At 45.0% G+C, this 26,280-nt stretch overlaps 1 protein-coding gene across 1 annotated transcript in view; it reads right to left on the bottom strand.

The window, feature by feature from the left end:
• Window positions 1-26,280, bottom strand: part of LOC142487977 (uncharacterized) — a 44,420-nt gene that overhangs the window by 17,721 nt on the left and 419 nt on the right. The window lies entirely within an intron of this gene.

Genomic DNA, 26,280 nt, shown 5'->3' with positions numbered 1-26,280 from the left:
CAGATGGCATAAATTCATGAATTGTAATGCAGTATATATATATATATACTGTGCAGTATTGCAGCCAGCGGGAATAAAATGCTTCAATCCCTGCCTGGAAAATAACGCAATGCACTCGGGCAGAAAACAGTCACAAACCTCAATACACCCGGGTATACCCGAATTCGTGGGACTAGCCAAGCTCGAATAAAGTGTGTCGCCAGTGTACCTGTAATATACTATATAATATATTATAGCTCTATATTTAGTCTAATATATACACAACCCAGTAACCAGAGTCTGGCCATTCAAATGATATTATAAATGCTGCCTTCAGTTAGAACAAAGAAAAGTCTGCAGCAAATAAGTATTGAAGCTGACTGTTGCAACAATTATATAATATATTAGTAATATAGTATCTAGGCTAACCAAGGTCGATAACCACTAAAATAGCATATCCCACCAGGGGTGGTAACAAGGTATAATACCTGAGATGCAAGTGGTAACTTATAACTCTACACCCATAAATAGGGCTTAGTTATTATATGAAACACAAGCCCGTATGCAGAGTAAATGTACGGGGAAAACTAGCTGTAACTTGTGCCATAATAAGCCATCACCATACAACCGTATCTGTTGCTGCACGCTGCTTCCGGGTATGCGACACCTCCTACATTGACGCCACCGTTGTGGCGTCACTTGAAACCTGACGCACGTTTCATGTACTGACACACTCTTTTACAGGGGAGGAAGGGCTAAGGTACATAGCAGCGTTGCTGATTAAAGTACTTGTTTTCGTGGGTGTCGATTTCCCTGCACCAATCCTCATCATATTCGAGGAGGTGCGCATCTGCGCTCCATTGCGAGCAGCTGATTAGCAGACAGCCTATGGTAAACAGTCATGAGTAATCAAAAGCATCTAGTAGCCAGGTAAACGGGCAGTATCAATCATTCAGAGAAAACGTGCATTGTATAATGCTGACATCTGGTTTTGTGTTAGAGCTTTCCTGTTGAATCAGGACAAGAGGGGTAAAAATATCTAAATGCACACATATTCAGAAATATATATAGGTCATTTGATCCACCTATATATCTAATCTAGATATACAGAAGGGTAGTAGGGATAATAGGAATATGACATCTTTGAAGGAAGAAGCAAACTGGGTAGGTTTGTTGGTTAGTATTGAAGATACCTATTTTAACATACTATGCCCGGAGAGTAATATATCTGTGTGATCTTCATTAGATCTATGATGGATCCATTCAGAAAGATATCAGTTGACATAACGTCAAAGATGATTATCCTAGGTAGACTAATAAGGATGAAGTACTTCACTAAAATGTGTAATTTATTGGTATATGAAGTGTACATGAAATATTCTTTTACCAATTACTGTGATAGTAGAATACTAGTAAATAGTAATGTTGAATCATGTAGGAATGTACTACACTATTTGGGCCGCCTAAAAAAGTCAAGTCAAAATGGTCCACTACCCCTTATAAACGTGATTAAATAATATACCAAGAACCCCAATCTAAATCTGATGTGAAGTGTCACAGTTAAATAAAGTGCAAAAAAACTATGAAATGTATCTACCTTATGTATATATCTATATACTAATATATAAGTGTTATATTATTGTGTCCTCATGTAAGTGAATATAAGAGAGATGGTAAGTACAACAGGAATAAACCATAATAATTGACCGGCTGGCGACCAGGTACATGGGCAACGCTCCTCGCAGGAGTTGTTTGGTCCGCAAGTCGTCTAACTCGGACACTCGGATAATCTTTTTGCTGACCAGGGTCCCTAGGGCCAATTATAGCCGTTGGAGGAACTCTGATACTTCTTCTCCCTCATCTTGTGTAAGGACGTGGAACTGTGACATTAGGGCGATGGCATCGTCCTTAACACCATAAACTTTGGTTAAGGCCCGGATTAGGGCTTGTGCTCCATCGGATGCCTGCACTCGAGTAGGACCTGCAGCCATAATACGAGTCCTAGTGGAGGGAATCTGGATGAAAAGCTAACAGTTGAAGATGTAGGGGCTAATGTAGACCACATTGCGATTGTAAATAATCTGACCCATAATAATAAAGTGAGTGTTCCATTTATCACCAATTTTAACTCTCAAGGTAAACAAATAAAGTCAATAATAAATAAACATTGAGGAATACTCAATAGTGACCCCATATTAGGCTCAATTATTGCTGAGAAACCTAGGATAATCTTTCGGAAATCACACAATTTAAAAAATATATTGGCACCAAGTGACATCTTTAAACTACCAACAAGGGTTAATACTTTAAAGTGGATCCCAGAAAAACCAAAGGGAAATTTTGCATGCGGCAGGTGCTTAGCTTGTATACTACTACATCAGGATAGAAAGTTTCTTACGAACCAAGGGTTTAGAGAACCACATGAGATTAAAGATTGTATTACGTGTACAACAACACATATAATATATTGTTTAGAATGTCCATGTGGTCTCTCTTATATAGGGCTCAGGGGGAGGATACTGGAGCATGCACGGAACATCAGGATCGGGTTTGAAAAACATAGTGTGTCAAGACACTTCAAAATTCATCATAATCAAGATCATACTTTGTTGGAATATAAAGGACTTGAAATAATACCTGTAAATAGGAGAGGTGGCCATAGAGAGAGGGAGCTAGCAAGAAAAGAAAGCTATTGGATCTATACCATCAAATCTATGGCTCCTCTCAGTTTAAATGAGGATATTGATATTCTGTCACTCATTAATTGAACTTCCTCTATGGTCAAGATTTGCCAACACGGTCCCGATGTTCTGCTTCTGTTCCATGCTCAGGTGTTCGATTCCCCTGTGCTCTCTATATGTTTCTCTATAGATACTGGTAAACATGTCTCGCTATATTCAACATTCTCTCTTAGGATTTTTCGCAAATATAATATATGGATTCTTGAGACGTGTTGAGAGACATTACAGCAATAAATCCAAGGTTTGTGTTAAAAAAAATCACAAACTTTTGGCAACATAATATCCCCAAGTGTGATTATAAATGACAAAACCCTAAAAAAGAGGGATTTTTTCCGAAGTCTTACAGGTTGTTACCCCTGTAGTCGCTGTAAAGTTTGTCCGTATATACTGAAGACAAAAACATTTACAAATATGGAGGGTTCCAGGCCACATAACATCATGGCATTCATGAATTGCAATTCAGAATTTATCATTTATATGCACATATGTGGTTGCACGAAGCGATACATTGGTCTTACAACACGTATGTTCAAAATTCGGATAATGGAACACATGAGACTCATTCTTAAACGAGACCATGCGCATCCAGTGTCCAAACATTTTGACGAATGTCAGAATGGATCTCTTACTAATTTTAAGTGTATCGCCATTGAACAGGTCCACATTCACCATCGTGGAGGGGATAGGACGAATGCTTTATACAGAAGAGAAGCCAATTGGATATTTTCTTAAAATACACCAATTCCCAATGGCCTCAATACCCAATGGGATTTGAAATATTTTCTCTAGTTGTATAGCATTCGTTCTTCTCACCACAAATATTCATTTCAATCGTTTATGTATTTTTCTTCTGATCTGTTTTTCTTGTGATCTGTTTTCGTGTCATTTGTGTATGCTTCTCTGAGATTCTATGATTAATCATGCTCATAATTTGTATTTTCTTAATCTTGAATATTGAGTACATATGCAATTACTCAATATATCAGTAATGTTTATATTTCGGTACTTTCTGTTATAGAGTTGTATCATTATTAATAGCATACAGACAATATGTGCTTTACTCTATGTAGATATTAACTCACAATTGCATTAATGGGAAAAAAATTATTTGCTATATTCCAATGCTGCTCAGGCTCTATATAGATGGCATTTGATCCCATTCATATTGACTGTATACTTTCTGACCTAGATTAAATAATAGTTATGATGTGTCATGAAGATCTCTGTAATTGATAGTATCAAATCACTCTGACATAATTGTTAAACATCTAAGTTATTATATATATTTAGATAACATTAGATATCTCTATCTCTATATGATTTGTTTGATATACAGTGTGATGTCTTGGACTTGTACAATTGGTTTGAGATGGTTTTAATACAAGGGGCAATCTCTGTCATTTTATTTCAAAGAGATAATAAGTCATTTGAGGTTAATGGCTAGTGATTTGCTATTCCTCATATACTTTCCCCTTTGTATAATTATATACTTACAAACAACAGGTATCTAATTATGTTTAATTAATTGATAGGGTTGCCATCAATTCAGAGATATATACACATCTAATTGGCACCATAACATGTTTCAATCACCTGTATGTTTATCAGGTGTGTTTGAGTTCAGAGGAGGGGCTATCTTGCCATCTTGCCCCCATTATACTCCTTGAGAAAGGGCTGTATAGCCTGAAACGCGTGGGAGAAATGTCCTGCTCTGTCCTTAAGTGTTTTTTGTTTTTAATATGTAAACTAATAAAACTTTTTTATTTTTCTACTTACCTGGTGAGTTGACTGGTGCTCATTTTTTTGGATTTTGCCGTTCCACCAATCTTCTACTTACCTGCATTACTTGGCCGATTGGAGTGACGCACATCCGCAGCGCAGGTATCACGTCCGGTTCCACGTGAAGCTGTACGGGAGAACGCCGACGGATGACGGGCACCCCCCCTTGCACAGCTCGCGATTGGAGCAGCCATTGGAGATTTCCCGGACGGTCTGAAACCTCTATTACCATTGCGGGCCTCAGCACTCGGGAGCTCCACGGCTTCAGTTCTAGGAATCAGGTATTTACTCTTATACCACTGGATATTCGGGGGGGTGCAGAAGTGGCGGACCGAGGACTTCATTGTGGATTGGGGATGTAAAGGTATCGTATTCACTGCCTCACACTCCCCACCAGTCCTCTACAGTGTCCACCTTTCCCCTTCCGGATTCCTCTCTTCATTACTACCGTGACACCAGACTATACATCAGTCTCTCACCTGCCTTATGCTGCGGATGCCTACATTAAGGATCCATAATATACCATTACGGACATTATTTATGCCTTATCATTTTGGGATGTCTCATTGTGTTTTGTGATTTCCCATTGCTATTTTTGGAGCTGAAAGTAGGTTTTTCACTTTACACTCAATAAGAGAAACACTTTATTGCTGTGTTCAGAGACTATATATGTTCAGCTATAACAGTACCTGTTTGGGGTGGTAACCAGCCTAGCTGCCCATCCAGTTACTATGGGTTGAAGCCGAATGTGTAGTTAGTCTCCTAAGAGGAGTAGGATTTTATTTTATGATTTCGTTTTGATTTAAAGGGACGGTGGGCCTGTTAGTGTATTATTTATCCCTGTAAATAAACCCCATATAGAGAAATACTACGTTTCCTGCCTTAATCTGGGAATAAAAGATGCTACAACGTGGTGTGGGCATCACAATATATATCTAATATATAGATATAGATTGGGGGGTCATCCTATTTGTTCTAGTAAACCATGTGATGTCAGGTATTATGGGTTCTGTTACGTCATCTTAAAGGGGAAGGAAGCTGAGCCTTTTTGATTGGCTGGCTCCACTTCCTTATCATGACGTCACCTAAAAAAAAAAAAGGCACGTGGTTATCCCAGCCAATCAGAGGCGTGGGAACCATTCCCTCTCAAATGTGACGTCACAGTTCTATAAAAGCCTGTGTAGTCTCATTTGCTGCCACGGAGCTAATGGAGAAACACCACCCTATTGGATTAACAGATGAAGAAGATCAAGAACAGATGAAGAAGAAGATAAAGAAGAACCACTGGTGGATTACAAGTACAGATGAAGATAAAGAAGACCCCAAAATGGATTGCAAAATAAAGATGAAGAAAAGACTTAAAGATTTATTTACCTGTGGACCGTGGCTGTTGAGAATCATTGAGTCGTGGACCTGGACTTGCTGCTGCTGCTGCTGGTGTTGCTGTTGGAGTCGGATTCGGTGGGTGAAGACATCAAAAGTAAGAGAAATATGGATTTTGTTGTTTTAATGTTGTATATATTTTTTTAGGTTACCCAGTGCATGGCATAGTAGTATCTCATGCCCACTGGGCATAGGTTTGCCACCTTGCCATTCAATTGGTGTTTTGGCCTTTATTTTTCTGTAATTGCAATGTGGTTTTTATTTTATGCATGTTTTTATTTTTTGCAGGTGCACCATTGCATGGCAAAGTGGCATCTCATGCCCACAGGGCATTGGAGTGCCACCATGCCAGTCAATTTTTTTGGAGGCATTTTTAAGATTAAAATTGAATGTGTTTTTTTATTAGTGCCTGGTTTTGAAGATTGGCAGGATGCATGTTGCCTGGCATAGTGGCACTCCCATGCCCACTGGGCATGGGAGTGCCACCATACCCGTCAAATTTTTTTATTGTGCTGTTGCTGTTGATGCCCATGGAGGACAAGGACGGTCATGAGGATGAGGACAGCCTTCATCCTGGCAGGGGTAAGTGCCAGTTTAATTTACTTTATGCTGCTGATTTATGTTTTATTTTAAATGGGCAAATGCACTATTATCCATATCTGGATACTAATAATTTTGCCCATTACTGTACGTGTTAGGGGGGTTGTGTGGGGTACAGGGGGTGGGTTGTGTATTGGTACAGTAGGTAGTCAGTATTTAAATGTTTATTGTGGGTAGAGGGATTGAGCGAAGGGGTAGTTGTCACAGGGTGGGGGGTCAGGCCCCGGTGTGTAGTGGGACGGGTTAACCCTTTCATTACCATAGCGGTTACTACCGCTAAGGTAATGAAGGTGTTAACCCCTCCCAATGCCCACCGAGAGGCCTAACCAACCATCCTGAGGCTATTACCCCCTTCACTCACCCCCTCTGCCCCCAATAAACCTGGTAGTCTGCCTTAAACCTTTCATTGCCTTAGCGGTTAGCCGCTAAGGTAATAAAGCTGCTTACATGTTATTTTTATTTATAGTGTGCGTGAGCAGGGGTCTCCTGAGTGGAACAAAGTTGATTTCAGCCTCGGGACCCCTACCTCCTGAGATACAGGCCCCAGTATGGGAGAGGCGTGTGAGCAGAGCAGCAGAGTTCCTGTGCTTGGTGCATGAGTATTACTCATAACTCGCTCTTTTATTCATGTTGTTTGTGAGTTTTAAATTGTTGGACTCTTTTTTGTTATATTAAATGACAATATTATACATATTGCACTAGGATCGGGCGCTTTCTTTTTTTTGTCTTCATAGATCTACTGGGAGGTCGTTGGTTCCACGTAGAAGGCTGCCAGTATCCTGCAAAGAGTGCTATTTTGGATTTGAGTATATTTTTTCATTCATCCACCTATGTTTTTTATTTATATTGATTTTTTCCTACATTTTTCTACCACAGCTATTTTTGTTCAATTTAACTATAGATACTTGCATTTTTTACTGTTTAGGATATAAATATTCATTTATAAAATTGTTCATCATTTTTTATACTTTTAGAGATATCTCTTTGCCATGTAATTGAATATAGGCATCTACATAATAATTTTTTCATACATGTACATTTATAGGGTCATATAGATCCCAACAGGCGCAGTCTTTTTTTCTGTATGTATATATATATATATATATATATATATATATATATATACAGTGTTCGACAAACCTATACATTTGCTCGCCCCGGGCGAGTGGATTTAACATCGTGGCGAGCTCCTATTGGCCCAAGCAGCACACGTGTGGTACTAGGTGGCGAGTAGATTTTTTTGTCTGGCGAGTAGATTTTTGGGTGATTTGTCGACCACTGTATATATATATATATATATATATAAATATATATATATATATATATAAATATATATATATATATATATATTTATATATAATATGTTATATTTCACTGATAGCATACTCTCTGATGAGAGAGAGAGAGAGAGAGAGAGAGAGAGAGAGAGAGAGAGAGAGAGAGAGAGAGAGAGAGAGAGAGAGAGAGAGAGAAGAAAAGAGAATAGAAAAGAAGAGAAAAGAGAATAGAAATGAGAAAAAAAAATTAGTTCTTCAGTATTAGGTGATATCTTTTTTATTTGGACTAACAATTTATGTCACAGGACCATTATGTATATATATATGTAGTGGTATCTGGATCCCATTGGAAGGATAGGTTTCATCTACAGATAACATTCCAGGCTGTTTTTTTTTTTTTATATATAACTTGAAGTTTATTGTTTTTTTGTTTGCAGTACATGGAATTACAATAAAAATGTTTACATCAGACTTCCTTCATTTTGTGGTCATTCCAATACTTTTTGCAATAACAACGTCTGACTCACAACACAAAACTCACAGGGGAGGGGGGGGGGTGAAGGAGGGGGGAAGGACGAGGCAGGGTGACCATCTTATTTCGGTGCCATTGACCTGATATCCTTTAAGATTTTATCTAGCACGGAGCTCCCGGGGGGTTCTGTGACGGGGGCCTAGTCTTATTTATAATTAAGTCCTTTTCTGTCTGTATGAAAATCAAAGGAGAACTCACCTAATCCAATCATAGCCATATCGTGGCATTGCCCACCCCCTGGATATCTGTCTGTGCTAACCAAGGTAGCCAGACCTTTTGGAAATTTGGGCCAGTGTTGTTGACCAAACTCGTCAACTTTTCCATCTGGCATACAAACCAGATTCTATTCCGAATTTTCTCAATCGATGGGGTTGTGTTCTGGTTCCATAATGCTGCGGTCTCGCACCTCATGGCAGTTGCAAAATGCATAATCAATTTATTGCCCGCTCTAGACATCCCTTGTATTGGTTTGTTCAGTAGAAATAGCCACGGGTCTAGTTGTATTTCGAGGCCCAATATGCTCTTTAGCCAATCTCTAATTTGCTCCCAGATAGGTGCTATTTGAGGGCAGGACCACAGCATTTTGCAACTGCCATCAGAACCCCCCCGGGAGCTCCGTGCTAGATAAAATCAAATCTTAAAGGATATCAGGTCAATGGCACCGAAATAAGATGGTCACCCTGCCTCGTCCTTCCCCCCTCCTTCACCCCCCCCTCCCCTGTGAGTTTTGTGATATGAGTCAGACGTTGTTATTGCAAAAAGTATTGGAATGACCACAAAATGAAGGAAGTCTAATTTAAACATTTTTATTGTAATTCCATGTACTGCAAAAAAAAAACAATAAACTTCAAGTTATATATAAAAAAAAGGAGATGTAATTCCAAAACCCTTCCTCCAAGTTGGATGTGAATACCCTCAAATTAAAGCTGATAGACTGCACTTTAAGTCCATATTCATTATTTAACTGTAACTTGAATTAATTTTGGTACACAGCTGAAATAACAAAACTTGTATCAGTGTCCAATTATTTACGGACCTAACTGTACATCTTTATTATACAAGCAGTTATATACCACAATTGGGTTGAAGAGCTGACACTCACAATTCCCCAATATGGCTCAGGGGCACCCAACCGGGCATAATACCTTTATTTGTGGCCTGGGTACCCCTTCACCGTCACAGTCACCGGAACGAGTATTTACAAGTTCGCCTACATCGGCCACAGATTTGGATACGCCAATATTTTCTGCTGGTTTGTGAGTATAAATATTGGAGATATACATCACACCACACAGATTTTCCCTGCGATATTATTCTATGCCATTCTCTTCTTCTCCTCCTCTGTACATGTCCCCCGCTCCCCTGCTTTGTGGATACATATTATCCCTGCTACCACCTACAGTGAGTTTGTTTTACATTTACTTGGAGTATTATCATTGACATACAGTATGAGTATATGTGGATATAAAAGAGTTATTGACTCAGCCCTATAAGCAACATCTTTACTTGACTCACCAACACTGAATATGGTTATATATACAATGTATATCCCTTTAAAGATACTCTGTTGCACGGGTATTTGGACTACATTTCTCTATGATATGTATGTACGTTGTCAAGCTCGAAACACGTTGAGTTGAAAGAATAAAAGCTGTGTGAACAGCAAAGCATTTGCTTATAAGGGTTTCATGTAAAAATGGATTTCAGAATACCTTGCTGCAGTGGAATCACTGTATGCTAGTTCATAATGGTGAAAGGCAGGGTTGCAGACCTGTCGAAGACATATGAATGTGCTCACAAGTGATATTCTTTATTGGCTATATGCTAACGGTGGAGTTTTTTTGTTGGCTTTTTCACCCACCATAACTTAAATAATGAGATGCACACACGCACACACACACGCACACACGCACACACACTTTTATACCTGTTTTGCTGCATTCATTAGATATTTTTTTATTCTTTTTAATCGGATTTCCTGTGGACTACATTTTTCATATATATAAAATAGGTTTACCAGTCCCTCAGTGACGTAGACCCCTGATGAAGTCGCAAAATTCTGATGCGACGAAACGCGTAGGGCTTTCCTTCTGGTTTGAGGACTGCAGACGAGGAGCCATCTTTTACACGAAGCGAAGAGCGGTGGAACTCTGGAGCCAGCAACATCACTTCCGGAGAAGGATTGACGCAACGTCTAACTGAGGCGCACCCGGAAGCAGAACAACATCATCTGATTGTCCGCGAGGCCCAGGTCCCAGTCATGAGTGTGGCTGAATCATACATCCTTGGCCCTTGCTACAGTTCTCTGACTCTTATTATTGAGCGAATTTTGTGAGTTACCATTTTTTATCGCTACAATAAACCTTTATTTTATTGATTTGCATGCGCTTTCCTTTTTAGTTTTATAGATGCGTGAAGGAGGTAGTTGTTCATGTGGAAAGCTCCCTGGAGTCTCCAGTGTTTTTATGAATATGGATTTTTACTTTTTTCTTGGCATACTTCTTACTTTTTTATTTTTATCATTCTTTTTGTTCATTCCCCCCCTCTTCCCTCATTCCCCAAGCGGGAGGGGGGCTCCTACCTGGCTTTCCTATCCCTTCCTTTTTTGTATTGTTTGTTTTTTTGTCCTTGTTATTTGTTGTTTGTCACCTGTTCCCACTCCTATCCATTATTGCATGGTTGGTCCATGCTATTTAGCAAGTATTGCTAGTTTTTATAATAGTGATGGTGTGTGCTTATCCTTTCTTACCATCATACTGTATAGCCAAGAAGCGGTTTCATTTTCCATACTCACAAACCTAGCACACTATCAGGTTATACATGGCATCATCTTTGTGCAGTAAGGCGCTGTAATTTTATATATATATATGTAACGGCTGGACCCCCCTTGTCTGACCCACCCAATCTCACATTGGCCCGTGTGGTCTAACCGGTCCCCATTACAAGGTCGTGTGTGGTGGTGCACCTGCAAGTAACAGGACTCCTGAGTCTCCCGCTTGGTGTTATAGAGGATGGCAGCAGGACAGGTATCTGAGGTAGTGGTTACGAGTCCAACTTACTTCACGTGCAGCGCCTCCACCTCATCAGGATCTATGCTTCCGCAGGGAGATGGTCCTGGTGAGGAACTCCTCAGTGGTGTACCTAACGTAGAACTGACTCGTGTTTGCACTACCTCAGGCTAGGCTCACTCTTTCTGTGTCTACTGTAACACGTTCCTCCAGTCTGTGCTCCTTGGTAAGTGATCTGGAATGGAGACTAGAGTACTCTGGCTCTTCCATGCAGTACTTTGGGCGTCGACCTACTTTTGGCTAGCCTAGTGCGGACCCTTCCAGAATTCCTGCCCTAAGTTACCAGTTTACCCCTTCAGGTGTCCCCCGCTAGCGCTACCTCAAGGCGACTAGAACAGCAATAGCCCCCTGCTCCAGACTCACTAACCCCTAATGGATCCCAAGGCGTCTTTGCGGCCTGCAGCTCCAGCATCTCCCTGACTACCCCTGGCTCCGTCCCACGCAGCACAAAGTGGCAGCAGACACTCTCTCTGTTTCCTAATGTGTGCCTAGCAAAAGCCTGTCCTGTTAACAGGTCTCTCAGCAGCGCCTCCAATTGTAATGGCTGGACCCCCCTTGTCTGACCCACCCAATCTCACATTGGCCCGTGTGGTCTAACCGGTCCCCATTACAAGGTCGTGTGTGGTGGTGCACCTGCAAGTAACAGGTCTCCTGAGTCTCCCGCTTGGTGTTATAGAGGATGGCAGCAGGACAGGTATCTGAGGTAGTGGTTACGAGTCCAACTTACTTCACGTGCAGCGCCTCCACCTCATCAGGATCTATGCTTCCGCAGGGAGATGGTCCTGGTGAGGAACTCCTTCTCAGTGGTGACTGCCACTGTTGAGTAATCTCACACTCACACAGTGGGGGTTTCTTTGAACAAGGCATCTTTATTATATGTTTAGATGTAGCAGACTGCCCCATGCAGCTGCCGGCTCTAGCCGCACATCTCTCCATGCTGTCCCTTTGCCAGGTACGCCCTCCCGTATTGAAGTGGGTTTCCCTTTCTCCTAGGGAGATCACCACTGTGCCAGGTCCCTGGACACAGTGTGGCTTAGACAGACTTGATTGGTCACTCTGCTACCGCTAGTTACAGCACTAGGGTCACAAAAGTATTCCTCCAATCCCTTATGCAGGAAGATACATTCTACCAGATGCTTCTCTGCCAACCTTGCAACAACACCAACTGACAGTGTTGTGCCCTTTATACTTCAGGTGGCAGGCGCATCTCTGATGTCACTATCCAGGGACCCAGAGCATACAGCCACTCCCTTCCTTACACAGGGCACCACACCAGGGTGTGAGGGAAAACCTCCATAACTACTGCTGGCAGGCCTGTACTTACCAGGACTTACTGCCAACAGGGAAGATGTATGCAGTCATTATTATGCATGGCTACATATATATATATATATATACACATATATGTGTGTGTGTGTGTGTGTGTGTGTGTGTGTGTGTGTGTGTGTGTGTGTGTGTGTGTGTGTGTGTGTGTGTGTGTGTGTGTGTGTGTGTGTGCTTCAGTGTTAGCTGATACCTTTTTTATTAGGAATAACAATTTGTCATAGGACAAGCTTTCGAGAGTTCTCCTCTTTTCCTCAGGTCAGGAATACTGGTTTACAAAGGAATCTATGGCTAAAGCAGGGGTTAGGAAAGCAGGGGGGGAAAACAGATGTAGATAAGGTGGGGTGAGAAAGGGATGTTTGAAGACATTGGAAGGGTAATAAAACAGTGACAAGGAACATTTGATTTATTTTTTCTCCTGCTTTCTTAACCTCTGTGGTTAGCCACAAAACGGTATCGTCTATTCGTTTTTGATTATTAAGCTCGGGTAACACGGTACAGATACCTCTACATATATTAGTGCTCGACAAATACGGTCGCCACGGGTGACTGGATTTTGCCCGCTGGCGAGGTGCTGCTGCGGTAGCGGGGTATGGTGGCAGTGGCGGCTATTGCGGCGGCGGTGCGATCGGGTCCTTTTGCTTGGTGCATGCGCAAAAGAATACTGGAGATCCCGGTGCGCATGCGCAGAGGCCTCGGTGTGCATGCGTAGGGAAACAGGGTGTCCGGGTGGGATGAGTGGTGTCCGCGGCCCCCCTCCCAATCGCCCGCCAATCGCCAGACCCCCTTCTTCGCTCCCCCCCTCCCAATCGCCCACCAATCGCCAGACCCCTTCTTTGCTCCCTCCCTCCCAATCGCCAAACCCCTTCTTCGCTCCCCCCCCCCGGGTCCTGTTTCCCCGCCCGCATAGGCACCCGAGGGGAACGTGGGCCGGAAGGGGATGCGCCGTGGTGAGCACACATCAACTGCGAATGCTGCCTGTGGTCCCACTCCCCTCCGCTTCCAATGTGGTGGGCAGCAGACAGGGAAGCAGCACCCAACCGGTCAAGGTCAGTCACCCACCCAGTCAGTTAATCACCCAGGTCACCCACCCAGTCAGTCACCGACCCAGACTAGTCACACACTTACACACTCAATTCTTATTAGGAATTTAATCCATTTTTTAAAGTGGGGGCGGGGCTAGGTGGCGAGGAGATTTTTTGGTTCGACGAGTAGATTTTCGGTGATTTTTCAAGCACTGTGTGTGTATATAAATATATATAACAAAGAAAAATTACAGCGCCTTACTCCCCAGGGGGGAGGGACAGGCTTCAGTCAAATGCATTCCAAGATGCACTGTTTTTAAGTAAAACCCTTTCTTGCTTCATTCATTGTAACATCGCCGGAAGAAGAGATCGGTGTATATCGAAAGCTCACACAAATAAAAGCATTTCGTTAGCCACAGAACGGTATCGTCTATTAGTTTTTGATTGTGTACATATATATATATATATATATATATATATATATATATATTACATACATACCATACAACCTGTGGCTGTGGGAAAATACGGGTCTGAGAATTGGATCATGGTACTGAGACACATTATGGTATGGGGTCTCTGTGACACATTATGGTGTGGGGTCTCTGTGACACATTATGGTATGGGGTCTCTGTGACACATTATGGTATGGGGTCTCTGTGACACATTATGGTATGGGGTCTCTAAGACACATTATGGTGTGGGGTCTCTGGGACGCATTATCGTATGGAGTCTCTGTGACACATTATGGTATGGGGTCTCTGTGACACATTATGGTATGGGGTCTCTGTGACACATTATGGTATGGGGTCTCTGTGACACATTATGGTATGGGGTCTCTGTGACACATTATGGTATGGGGTCTCTGTGACACATTATGGTATGGGGTCTCTGTGACACATTGTGGTGTGGGGTCTCTGTGACACATTATGGTATGGGGTCTCTGTGACACATTGTGGTATGGGGTCTCTGTGACACATTATGGTGTGGGGTCTCTGTGACACATTATGGTATGGGGTCTCTGTGACACATTGTGGTGTGGGGTCTCTGTGACACATTATGGTATGGGGTCTCTGTGACACATTGTGGTGTGGGGTCTCTGTGACACATTATGGTGTGGGGTCTCTGTGACACTTTATGGTTTGGGTTCTTTGAGACACATTGTGGTATGGGGTCTCTGTGACACATTATGGTATGGGGTCTCTGTGACACATTGTGGTATGGGGTCTGTGAGACACATTATGGTATGGGGTCTCTGTGACACATTATGGTATGGGGTCTCTGTGACACATTATGGTATTGGGTCTCTGTGACATTATGGTATGGGGTCTCTGTGACACATTATGGTATGGGGTCTCTGTGACACATTATGGTATGGGGTCTCTGAGACATTATGGTATGGGGTCTCTGTGAGACATTATGGTATGAGGTCTCTGTGACACATTATGGTATGGGGTCTCTGTGACACATTATGGTATGAGGTCTCTGTGACACATTATGGTATGAGGTCTCTGTGACACATTATGGTATGGGGTCTCTGTGACACATTATGGTATGGGGTCTCTGTGACACATTATGGTATGGGGTCTCTGTGACACATTATGGTATGGGGTCTCTGTGACACATTATGGTATGGGGTCTCTGTGACATTATGGTATGGGGTCTCTGTGACACATTATGGTATGGGGTCTCTGTGACACATTATGGTATGGGGTCTCTGTGACACATTATGGTATGGGGTCTCTGTGACACATTATGGTATGGGGTCTCTGTGACACATTATGGTATGGGGTCTCTGTGACATTATGGTATGGGGTCTCTGTGACACATTATGGTATGGGGTCTCTGTGACACATTATGGTATGGGGTCTCTGTGACACATTATGGTATGGGGTCTCTGTGAGACATTATGGTATGAGGTCTCTGTGACACATTATGGTATGAGGTCTCTGTGACACATTATGGTATGGGGTCTCTGTGACACATTATGGTATGAGGTCTCTGTGACACATTATGGTATGAGGTCTCTGTGACACATTATGGTATGGGGTCTCTGTGACACATTATGGTATGGGGTCTCTGTGACACATTATGGTATGGGGTCTCTGTGACACATTATGGTATGGGGTCTCTGTGACACATTATGGTATGGGGTCTCTGTGACATTATGGTATGGGGTCTCTGTGACACATTATGGTATGGGGTCTCTGTGACACATTATGGTATGGGGTCTCTGTGACACATTATGGTATGGGGTCTCTGTGACATTATGGTATGGGGTCTCTGTGACATTATGGTATGGGGTCTCTGTGACACATTATGGTATGGGGTCTCTGTGACACATTATGGTATGAGGTCTCTGTGACACATTATGGTATGAGGTCTCTGTGACACATTATGGTATGGGGTCTCTGTGACACATTATGGTATGGGGTCTCTGTGACACATTATGGTATGGGGTCTCTGTGACACATTATGGTGTGGGGTCTCTGTGACACATTATGGTATGGGGTCTCTGTGACACATTATGGTATGGGGTCTCTGTGACACATTATGGTATGGGGTCTCTGTGACACATTATGGTATGGGGTCTCTGAGACAAATTATGGTGTGGGGTCTCTGAGACACATTATGGTGTGGGGTCTCTGAGACACATTATGGTATGGGGTCTCTGTGACACATTATGGTATGGGGTCTCTGTGACACATTATGGTATGGGGTCTCTGTGACATTATGGTATGGGGTCTCTGTGACACATTATGGTATGGGGTCTCTGTGACACATTATGGTATGGGGTCTCTGTGACATTATGGTATACTAAGACTACTCTGGTGACAAAAGGGCTCATCAGTGTTGAACAGTTTGCACTGAATGTATGAGGAGGTCGGGGAGCATGAGATAGTAAAGAGACTCTAGACAAGACTGTTTGCCAAATGAGAAGGGTTACGGTTAGTAACTCTCAGGGTCATATGCAACTAACAAGATCACAGTTGTTGTCGTAGGAATAGTGGGTGAAAAGCTCATTCTGTTTAGCTTGCTGTAATAGGTGTTTTTCATAATCCTGATGTAGCCAGGTACCCTCCGGTCCCCCTCTGGCTTTCGTTCCCCCCCCCCCCCTTATTTCCTGTGTTGTGGGGAGAAGCAGGTGCATCCGCGGGAGGGGGGGGGGCTTTGACGGCTGCCGCTGCAGACGGGCGCCATGTTTGATGCGCGCGCAGGTCGCATGAGCAGAGTGCGCGTGGGAGAGGGACCCTGCGACCGTTAAGTTTAGTTTCAAAAGTGACACCCTGCGACAGTTAAGTTTAGTTTAGAGAGGGACCCTGGACAGTTAGGGTGTGTGTGTGAGCGGGACCCTGGACAGTTAGGGTGTGTGTGAGTGAGAGAGGGACCCTGGACAGTTAGTGTGTGTGTGTGTGTGTTTGTGTGTCTGCAGGTCCTTGTCTGAAGTGTAGTACAGCTTGTCCTATGCAGTGGTAGCAGAGGCTGTTGATGGGGCAGCTACAGTAATAGAATAGGGAGCTCGCGCTGGCAGTTTTGAATAAGAGCAGTTAGGCTGCGGTCCCAGTGCGTTCTACAGCGCACGCCTCCCAATCTGTGCGCACAAGCACCGCCTCCCAATCTATCCGGATCAAGTACAAGCGTTGGCGCGCATTTAGCAGCCGCGCTGTACTGCAAGTTTTCTCACATACAAAAAAATTGTATGTGGAACTTGCGACGGAGGCGTGGCCACGCCCCGCCGGCGGTTCAGCCAATGAGGGCGAACTAGCCGCGTGAGGTCATGGCCACGCCCCCGCAAAATACTCACCACGCCCCCTCCCGTCGCAATCTCCCTCTCTCCCTGGAGACCGCAGATCGCGGTTAGCGCTGTGCATGCGCCGCCCCCCCCCCCCTCCCGTGGGGCGCGTGTGTTACAGTGATGACTGGGAACGCAGCCTTAGGCCTAGGACATAGTAAAATCTGTGTCGCTGAGCCGCGCTGAACAGATGCACAAAGCCCCTGCATCTGTAATCAGCGCGGCTATAGTTTCTCCCTCCGCATGCGTGCTGATGCGTGCGGAGGCTGAGAAAATCAAAAGAGACAGGCAAGTTTGAAATTTTGCCGCTTGGGGGAGTGGAGGAGCGGTCACGTGACCGCCCCCATCCAATGGGGCTGCAGCTGGCATTTTAACTACTGTGTCGGTGTTCTGAGATAGCAGAGCCACCAGACCAGACAGAGTAGAGGCAGCACAGAGGTGTGTGTGTGTGTGATGTGTATATGTGTGTGTGTATATGTGTGTGTGTGGTGTGTGTGTGTGTGATGTATGTGTGTGTGTGATGTATGTGTATGTGTGTGTGTATATGTGTGTGTATATGTGTGTGTGTATGTGTGTGTGTATGTGTGATGTGTGTATATGTATATGTGTGTGTATGTGTATGTGTATGTGTATGTGTATGTGTATGTGTGTGTGTGTGTGTGTGTGTGTGTGTGTGTGTGTGTGTGTGTGTGTGTGTGTGTGTGATGTATGTGTGTGTGATGTATGTGTGTGAATATATTTATCAAAGTTGCACAATGTCAATAAATAATTTATTCTCACATGTCTTTTTTTTTAATTTTTAAAATATTATATAATATACACACACACACACACACACACACACACACACACACACACACACACACACACACACACACACACACACACACACACACACACACACACACACAGCTACCAAGTGACACACACACAGTGATACCCGCCTCCCAAGCGCGCTTGCTGTCTCCTCTGCCAGGACAGCAAAAAGCTCCTGGTAGAGCGAGCGGCAGCAAGCGAGAGCGAGCAGCAGCGCAAAAGTGTTTACTATGTCCCAGGCCTTAGTATAGCTCAGCTTCAGAGGCTGCAGTTAACATGTTGCTAGGCAACCAGTGAGACTGTGAGATGTTAGTGGCAGGTGAGATATTTTTGAATAGAGACAGTGAGAGGATTGGGGAGAAAGGGACAAGTCAGGGATGTGAGGATGAGGACAGGGATGTGAAGATGAGGACAGGTCAGGGAGTTGGGATAAGGACACAGAGGGGGGAGGTAGGGACCAGGGAGAGTGTGTCCCTTGGACTAGGCCAGAGAGTTACCCCCTAGGTGCTAGATAGATCCCCTGAGCCACAGTAGGGCTACTGAGAGGGGTACAGCAGGGAAGGCCTGGAGATAGGGGCCTTTCCCCAGCAGTATACACAAAGGGATATTAGCTGCAGGATGTTGCAGCTGGTGTGTGACCTGAGGCCTGTGAAGTAATATGGCTCCTCACTACCAGAGATGCGTGTGAGACATGCTGCAGGACATCGCCTGGAGGGAAGTGCAGCCTGTCAATTAAGATCAGTATCAGAGACTCATTTAAAGGGGTACAATCCGACGGGGGAGGGGGGCCTCCAGAGGCATCGGCCTGAGGAGTCACCCAGGAGAGGAGCCGCAGGTTGTGACGCGGATCCCCGGCGCTGATCCAAGGAGTTCTAATAAGTGTCCTGGTCCGGACTGAGACCAGGAAGGTATCGTTCATGTGCATCACCGGGCCCCAACACCAGGGAAGCGCGCTATCCCCTCACACTCACACTCTCTGAGTAAGGGACTTACTTGGGACATCACAGGGTTACGTGCTCAGTCACTCACGTATTCTGTGGGGTCGCCCTGGAGGTGTTATGGGTTGGGATAGGCCTATCAGGCCCGTGTTATGTAAGTTATGATGTGTTCAGTAAACATGGTTATAATATAACTGATCGTGATTTAAGTAATAATCCCCGAAGAACAGGGCATTACTGGCCAATAATGCCCTGGCTGGAAGAGTTGAAGGCCCGAGGCAAAGCCGAGGGACATTAACCCAGCCAGGGCATTATTGGCCAGTAATGCCCTGTTCTGAGGGGATTATTACTATTATAGGCTAAATGTAGGCTTATTTCATAAATAGACACTTTTGTATAGTTAAATACATTTTTTAAAATAAAATGGTAAATACTGTACATGAAACCACCTCTATATACTCTTACACTGCAGATATATATATCCACACACTGCCGCCCCCTCTGTGTACACACACACACACAGCAGCTCTACACACACACACACACACACACACACACACACACACACACACACACACACACACACACACACACACACACACACACACACACACACACACACACACACACACACACACACACACACACACACACACACAACACAGCACCTCCTCTACACTCACAACAGCTCTACACACACAAACTCTGCTGCTACACCCTGCTGCTGACACTGACACACACACACACACACACACTGGAGCTCTATACACACACACACTAGCTCGACACACACAAACTCTGCTGCTACACACACATGCTACACCCAAAAACACTGCTACTGACACACACACATACAACAGCACAACACACACACACTGCAGCCACAATAAAAAATGCAGCCACTTACTAAACTTTGCACTCTCCCCCCCACCTCTACACACAACACAGCACCTCTACACACACACACACCCCCACCCCCCCAACACACACACACACAACACTGCACCTCTATACACAACACAGCACCTCTACACACACAACATACACATATACACACACACAGCACCTCTACACACAACACACAAACTGCTGCTACACACACATGCTACACCCATAAACACTGCTACTGACACACACACACTGGAGCTCTAAACACACACACACATACACACACACACACATACACACACACACACACACACACACACAACACAACAGCACACACAAACTGCAGCCAGCCACTTAAATCTTTGCTCCCCCCACCCCCAATTCAACTGAATCTGCTCAGAAAATCTCAGTCAGCTCGGGAGGGGGAGGAGTCAAACCGTGGCTGATACTTTTTGACCAATCCCCTGCCCTGTCTCAGAGCTGTTACTTCATTCGGACCAATCCCCTGCCCTGTCTCAGAGCTGTTACTTCATTCGGACCAATCCCCTCCCCTGTTTCAGAGCTGTTACTTCATTCGGACCAATCCCCTGCCCTGTTTCAGAGCTGTTACTTCATTCGGACCAATCCCCTGGTAGGTAGAAGAGAGAAGGAGCACAGCTCCCAGCATCCAAAATGCAAAAATAAGGGCAACTCCAGACATGGAAAAAAATATATTAACCTTTAATAATCAGCTTGGCAATGGTATAGGATCACGGACCAACGCGTTTCATCCCGCAGGACTTTCTCAAGGTGTAGGGAGAGACGTAGTAACATGCTTTTTATCTTTAAAATTATCACGCCAAAATTAGCTACCCGTGACATCGTAGTCATGCGTCCAGTAACTGAATCGCGTTGTTACTGCGCGAATCAGGCCTGAGCCGCGCTCGTAACCGACGGAGTTTAATCCACTCATCTGGTACACAACTAGTCAGGTAAAGGGCATCAGCCCCTCTGTCGTTACCTTTCTATTGCTGGACTGTTTCATGCCATACCCCAGTGGTGAATTCATGTATATTGGAGGCCATATATTGGGGTAGCTGTGTTGGCACCACCAGGTCCCTATTCTCACCCTGGGAAGTTCATTCTTGTCATCATGTTATTGTTCCTGGATTCTGGATTCATTCAATGAGACTCATGTTTTGGTGAGCTTACTGTGATGATGCACCAATATACCACATTACCCATAACCAATCCACTGCCCTGTCTCAGTTGTTCTGAAAGCTGATTGGCTGGAAATAAACAGATTGAAAACTGCACTTTGCAAGCTGCTAAAATTCAGGGCATTACTGATTGGTTAAAATTCAGGGCATTAACCAATCAGAGAGCAGGTTTTTCAATAATGCCCTGAATTTTACTGCTTTAGCCTATAATATTGTGTATGAGTTCCGGCGAGGGGCTCCTCCCACTACACTGGGATCCCTTGTCGGTGGAGGCGCTGCACCGTGACGATAAGTATATACCCCAGGTTCCCAGTGGCGGAAGCTCAGCCCTCATGGTTGCGAAACAGGTACAGCACCACACTAATAAGTAGTCAGATACACCTAACCACCCCAATCTGGGGGTAAGAGGGCTACACTTATATGGGTGTTACATCAGTTTAGCTGTATAGTAAGTACGTAATATACCCGGGGATTTTGATATATGCAAATTGTTTTATGTTTTGAGTGTTCAGACCGAGCCTGTCCGATTTTGTCACTTTGGTCACCATGCAATTGCACCGTAATAAAGAAATCATTACTTATTTTATTCTAAAATTTGGACAATCAGTATTTTTGGTTTTCCACTACCACCAACCGATGTTGTGACCCGTCAATAAATCTAACACAGACGGTGTAAAGTAGTAATTAACAAAACTTTTTATTGACATTTTTAATTATAATACTACCAGTCATAAACAAAGAACAGAGAAATTCTTGTGCACTCGGCCACTAACCTCCTGTGTGCAGACCAATACCAGGTCACAGGGATATGTCTGGGTTCCCCGCGGTAGGTTGATAGACCAGGGGTGTGGTAAGTGTTGCATTTTTTTTTTATCTGGCTAAAACTGATTGGCCGACGAGCCCGGTCAATAAGAAAGGTCATTCCATTAGTCCATTTAAGGCACTGGTGGGAAACTGGCAGCCCGCATTGTACCACAGGGACTTCCCCCTACAACAGGGACCCCAAACCTCCTCTCCCCTGTGCCTTGCTCCTGCGGAGCTCCGAACAGGGGGCCATAAATAGAGGGACCATTACAAAGAGGGTTAGAATCCAAGCTTTGCTGTCTTGTGTGTACTCACTGGACCCAGTGTGCTGATCGCCCGGTTGATGCCAGGGGGACCCCGGGAGCAGCAGCTCTTTCACCAGACTGTGTTCAGTGTCCAGGTTGAGGGGGGGGGGGACCAGAGATGGGGGGACCATTACCAAGAGGGTTAGAATCCAAGCTTTGCTGTCATGTGCACTCTCTGATGCTTCGCCAGGTCTGCGTTCTGAACAAACCCTGCTGTCACATTGTGAGCACTTATAGGGACGCTCGCCTGTGTGTATCCTGTGGTGTAATATTAAATGTGACGTCCGAGTAAAGCCTTTCCCACAGTCACCGCACTTATATGGATTTTCCCCAGTGTGCGTCACCTGGTGCTTGGTTAAATCAGACCTCTGTGCAAACCTTTTCTCACAATGGAAGCACTGGTAAGGACGCTCACCTGTATGTGCCCTCTGGTGCAGGAGTGAGCAAGCTATTTACACCAAGCCCCCCTTTTACTGGTGATATTAGTTCCCGATGCCCGATTTAATAATAAAAAAAACAAGTAATGTGATTTTGAATTACATTGATATAACATTTTAAAAACAGTAAAACATGATAAATGTTATAGGTTTGTTTATAAATAAATAAGTATAGTAGTGTAAGATAATAGTGACTGCAATGTTTTGCTCCCTCCCCATCCTCTCCCTCCATCATCCTCCCCTCTCTCTCTTCCTCCACATCCTCTCCCACTCTCATCCTCCTCTCCCTCACTCTCATCATCATCATCATCATCCTCTCCCTCACTCTCTCGTCATCATCATCATCATCATCATCCTCTCCCTCACTCTCTCATCATCCTCTCCCTCACTCTCTCGTCATCATCATCCTCTCCCTCACTCTCTCATCATCATCATCATCCTCTCCCTCACTCATCATCATCATCATCCTCTCCCTCACTCTCTCATCATCATCCTCTCCCTCACTCTCTCATCATCCTCTCCCTCACTCTCATCATCATCATCCTCTCCCTCACTCTCTCATCATCATCCTCTCCCTCACTCTCTCGTCATCATCATCCTCTCCCTCACTCTCACCATCATCATCCTCCTCTCCCTCTCTCATCATCATCATCCTCTCCCTCACTCTCTCATCATCATCATCATCCTCTCCCTCACTCTCATCATCATCCTCTCCCTCACTCTCATCATCATCCTCTCCCTCACTCTCTCATCATCATCCTCTCCCTCACTCTCATCATCATCCTCTCCCTCACTCTCTCATCATCATCATCCTCCTCCCCCTCACTCTCTCATCATCATCCTCTCCCTCACTCTCTCATCATCATCCTCTCCCTCACTCTCTCATCATCATCCTCTCCCTCACTCTCATCATCCTCTCCCTCACTCTCATCATCATCATCCTCTCCCTCACTCATCATCTCCCTCACTCTCATCATCCTCTCCCTCACTCTCATCATCATCATCCTTTCCCTCACTCTCTCATCATCATCCTCCTCTCCCTCACTCTCTCATCATCATCCTCTCCCTCACTCTCTCATCATCATCCTCTCCCTCACTCTCATCATCATCCTCTCCCTCACTCTCATCATCATCATCATCCTCTCCCTCTAATCATCATCATCCTCTCCCTCACTCTCTCATCATCATCATCCTCTCCCTCACTCTCATCATCCTCTCCCTCACTCTCATCATCATCCCCTCCCTCACTCATCATCATCCTCTCCCTCACTCTCTCATCATCATCATCCTCTCCCTCACTCTCTCATCATCATCATCCTCTCCCTCACTCTCTCATCATCATCATCCTCTCCCTCACTCTCTCATCATCATCCTCTCCCTCACTCTCTCATCATCCTCTCCCTCACTCTCATCATCATCCTCTCCCTCACTCTCATCATCATCATCATCATCCTCTCATCATCATCCTCTCCCTCACTCTCATCATCCTCTCCCTCACTCTCTCATCATCCTCTCCCTCACTCCATCACCATCCTCTCCCTCACTCTCTCATCATCCTCTCCCTCACTCCATCATCATCATCCTCTCCCTCACTCTCTCATCATCATCCTCTCCCTCACTCTCATCATCCTCTCCCTCACTCTCATCATCATCATCCTCTCCCTCACTCATCATCTCCCTCACTCTCATCATCCTCTCCCTCACTCTCATCATCATCATCCTTTCCCTCACTCTCTCATCATCATCATCCTCCTCTCCCTCACTCTCTCATCATCATCCTCTCCCTCACTCTCTCATCATCATCCTCTCCCTCACTCTCATCATCATCCTCTCCCTCACTCTCATCATCATCATCATCCTCTCCCTCACTCTAATCATCATCATCCTCTCCCTCACTCTCATCATCCTCTCCCTCACTCTCATCATCATCCCCTCCCTCACTCATCATCATCCTCTCCCTCACTCTCTCATCATCATCCTCTCCCTCACTCTCTCATCATCATCATCCTCTCCCTCACTCTCTCATCATCATCATCCTCTCCCTCACTCTCTCATCATCATCATCCTCTCCCTCACTCTCTCATCATCCTCTCCCTCACTCTCATCATCCTCTCCCTCACTCTCATCATCCTCTCCCTCACTCTCATCATCCTCTCCCTCACTCTCATCATCCTCTCCCTCACTCTCATCATCATCATCATCCTCTCATCATCATCCTCTCCCTCACTCCCTCATCATCATCCTCTCCCTCACTCTCATCATCCTCTCCCTCACTCTCTCATCATCCTCTCCCTCACTCCATCACCATCCTCTCCCTCACTCTCTCATCATCCTCTCCCTCACTCCATCATCATCATCCTCTCCCTCACTCTAATCATTCTCTCCCTCACTCCATCATCATCATCCTCTCCCTCACTCTCATCATCCTCTCCCTCACTCTCATCATCATCATTATCCTCTCCCTCACTCTCATCATCATCCTCTCCCTCACTCTCATCATCATCATCCTCTCCCTCACTCTAATCATCATCATCCTCTCCCTCACTCTCTCATCATCCTCTCCCTCACTCTCTCATCATCCTCTCCCTCACTCCTCATCATCCTCTCCCTCACTCCTCATCATCCTCTCCCTCACTCCTCATCATCCTCTCCCTCACTCTCTCATCATCCTCTCCCTCACTCTCTCATCATCCTCTCCCGTACTCTCTCATCATCCTCTCCCGCACTCTCTCATCATCCTCTCCCGCACTCTCTCATCATCCTCTCCCGCACTCCTCATCATCCTCTCCCTCACTCCTCATCATCCTCTCCCTCACTCTCTCATCATCCTCTCCCTCACTCTCTCATCATCCTCTCCCGTACTCTCTCATCATCCTCTCCCGCACTCTCTCATCATCCTCTCCCGCACTCTCTCATCATCCTCTCCCGCACTCTCTCATCATCCTCTCCCGCACTCTCTCATCATCCTCTCCCGCACTCTCTCATCATCCTCTCCCTCACTCTCTCATCACTCTCCCTCACTCTCTCATCACTCTCCCGCACTCTCTCATCATCCTCTCCCGCACTCTCTCATCATCCTCTCCCTCACTCTCTCATCACCCTCTCCCTCACTCTCTCATCATCCTCTCCCTCGTCCCCAGCTCCAGGGTGATGATGGAGGAAGGCAGGGGGAGATGAGGGTACGCGGTGGTAGCAGCCAGCCACCAGAGTGAAGCAGAGGAGCAGTCGGCAGAGGAGTTAAGAGTTGCATGGCAGCAGAGCAAGATGGCCAGGGAGGAGCGCGCTGTAGAAGCATAGACATCGAAAGAAAGACTTTCGGGTCAGACCTCTGAGGCACGCTCCTCCCCGGACGTCCTGCTCTGCCTCCGTGCAACTCTTCTGCTGGCTGCTCCT

Source organism: Ascaphus truei, chromosome 2 (genome assembly GCF_040206685.1).
Source record: "Ascaphus truei isolate aAscTru1 chromosome 2, aAscTru1.hap1, whole genome shotgun sequence".
Classification (NCBI taxonomy): Eukaryota; Metazoa; Chordata; class Amphibia; order Anura; family Ascaphidae; genus Ascaphus; species Ascaphus truei.
This window is presented reverse-complemented; position numbering and strand designations above follow the sequence as displayed.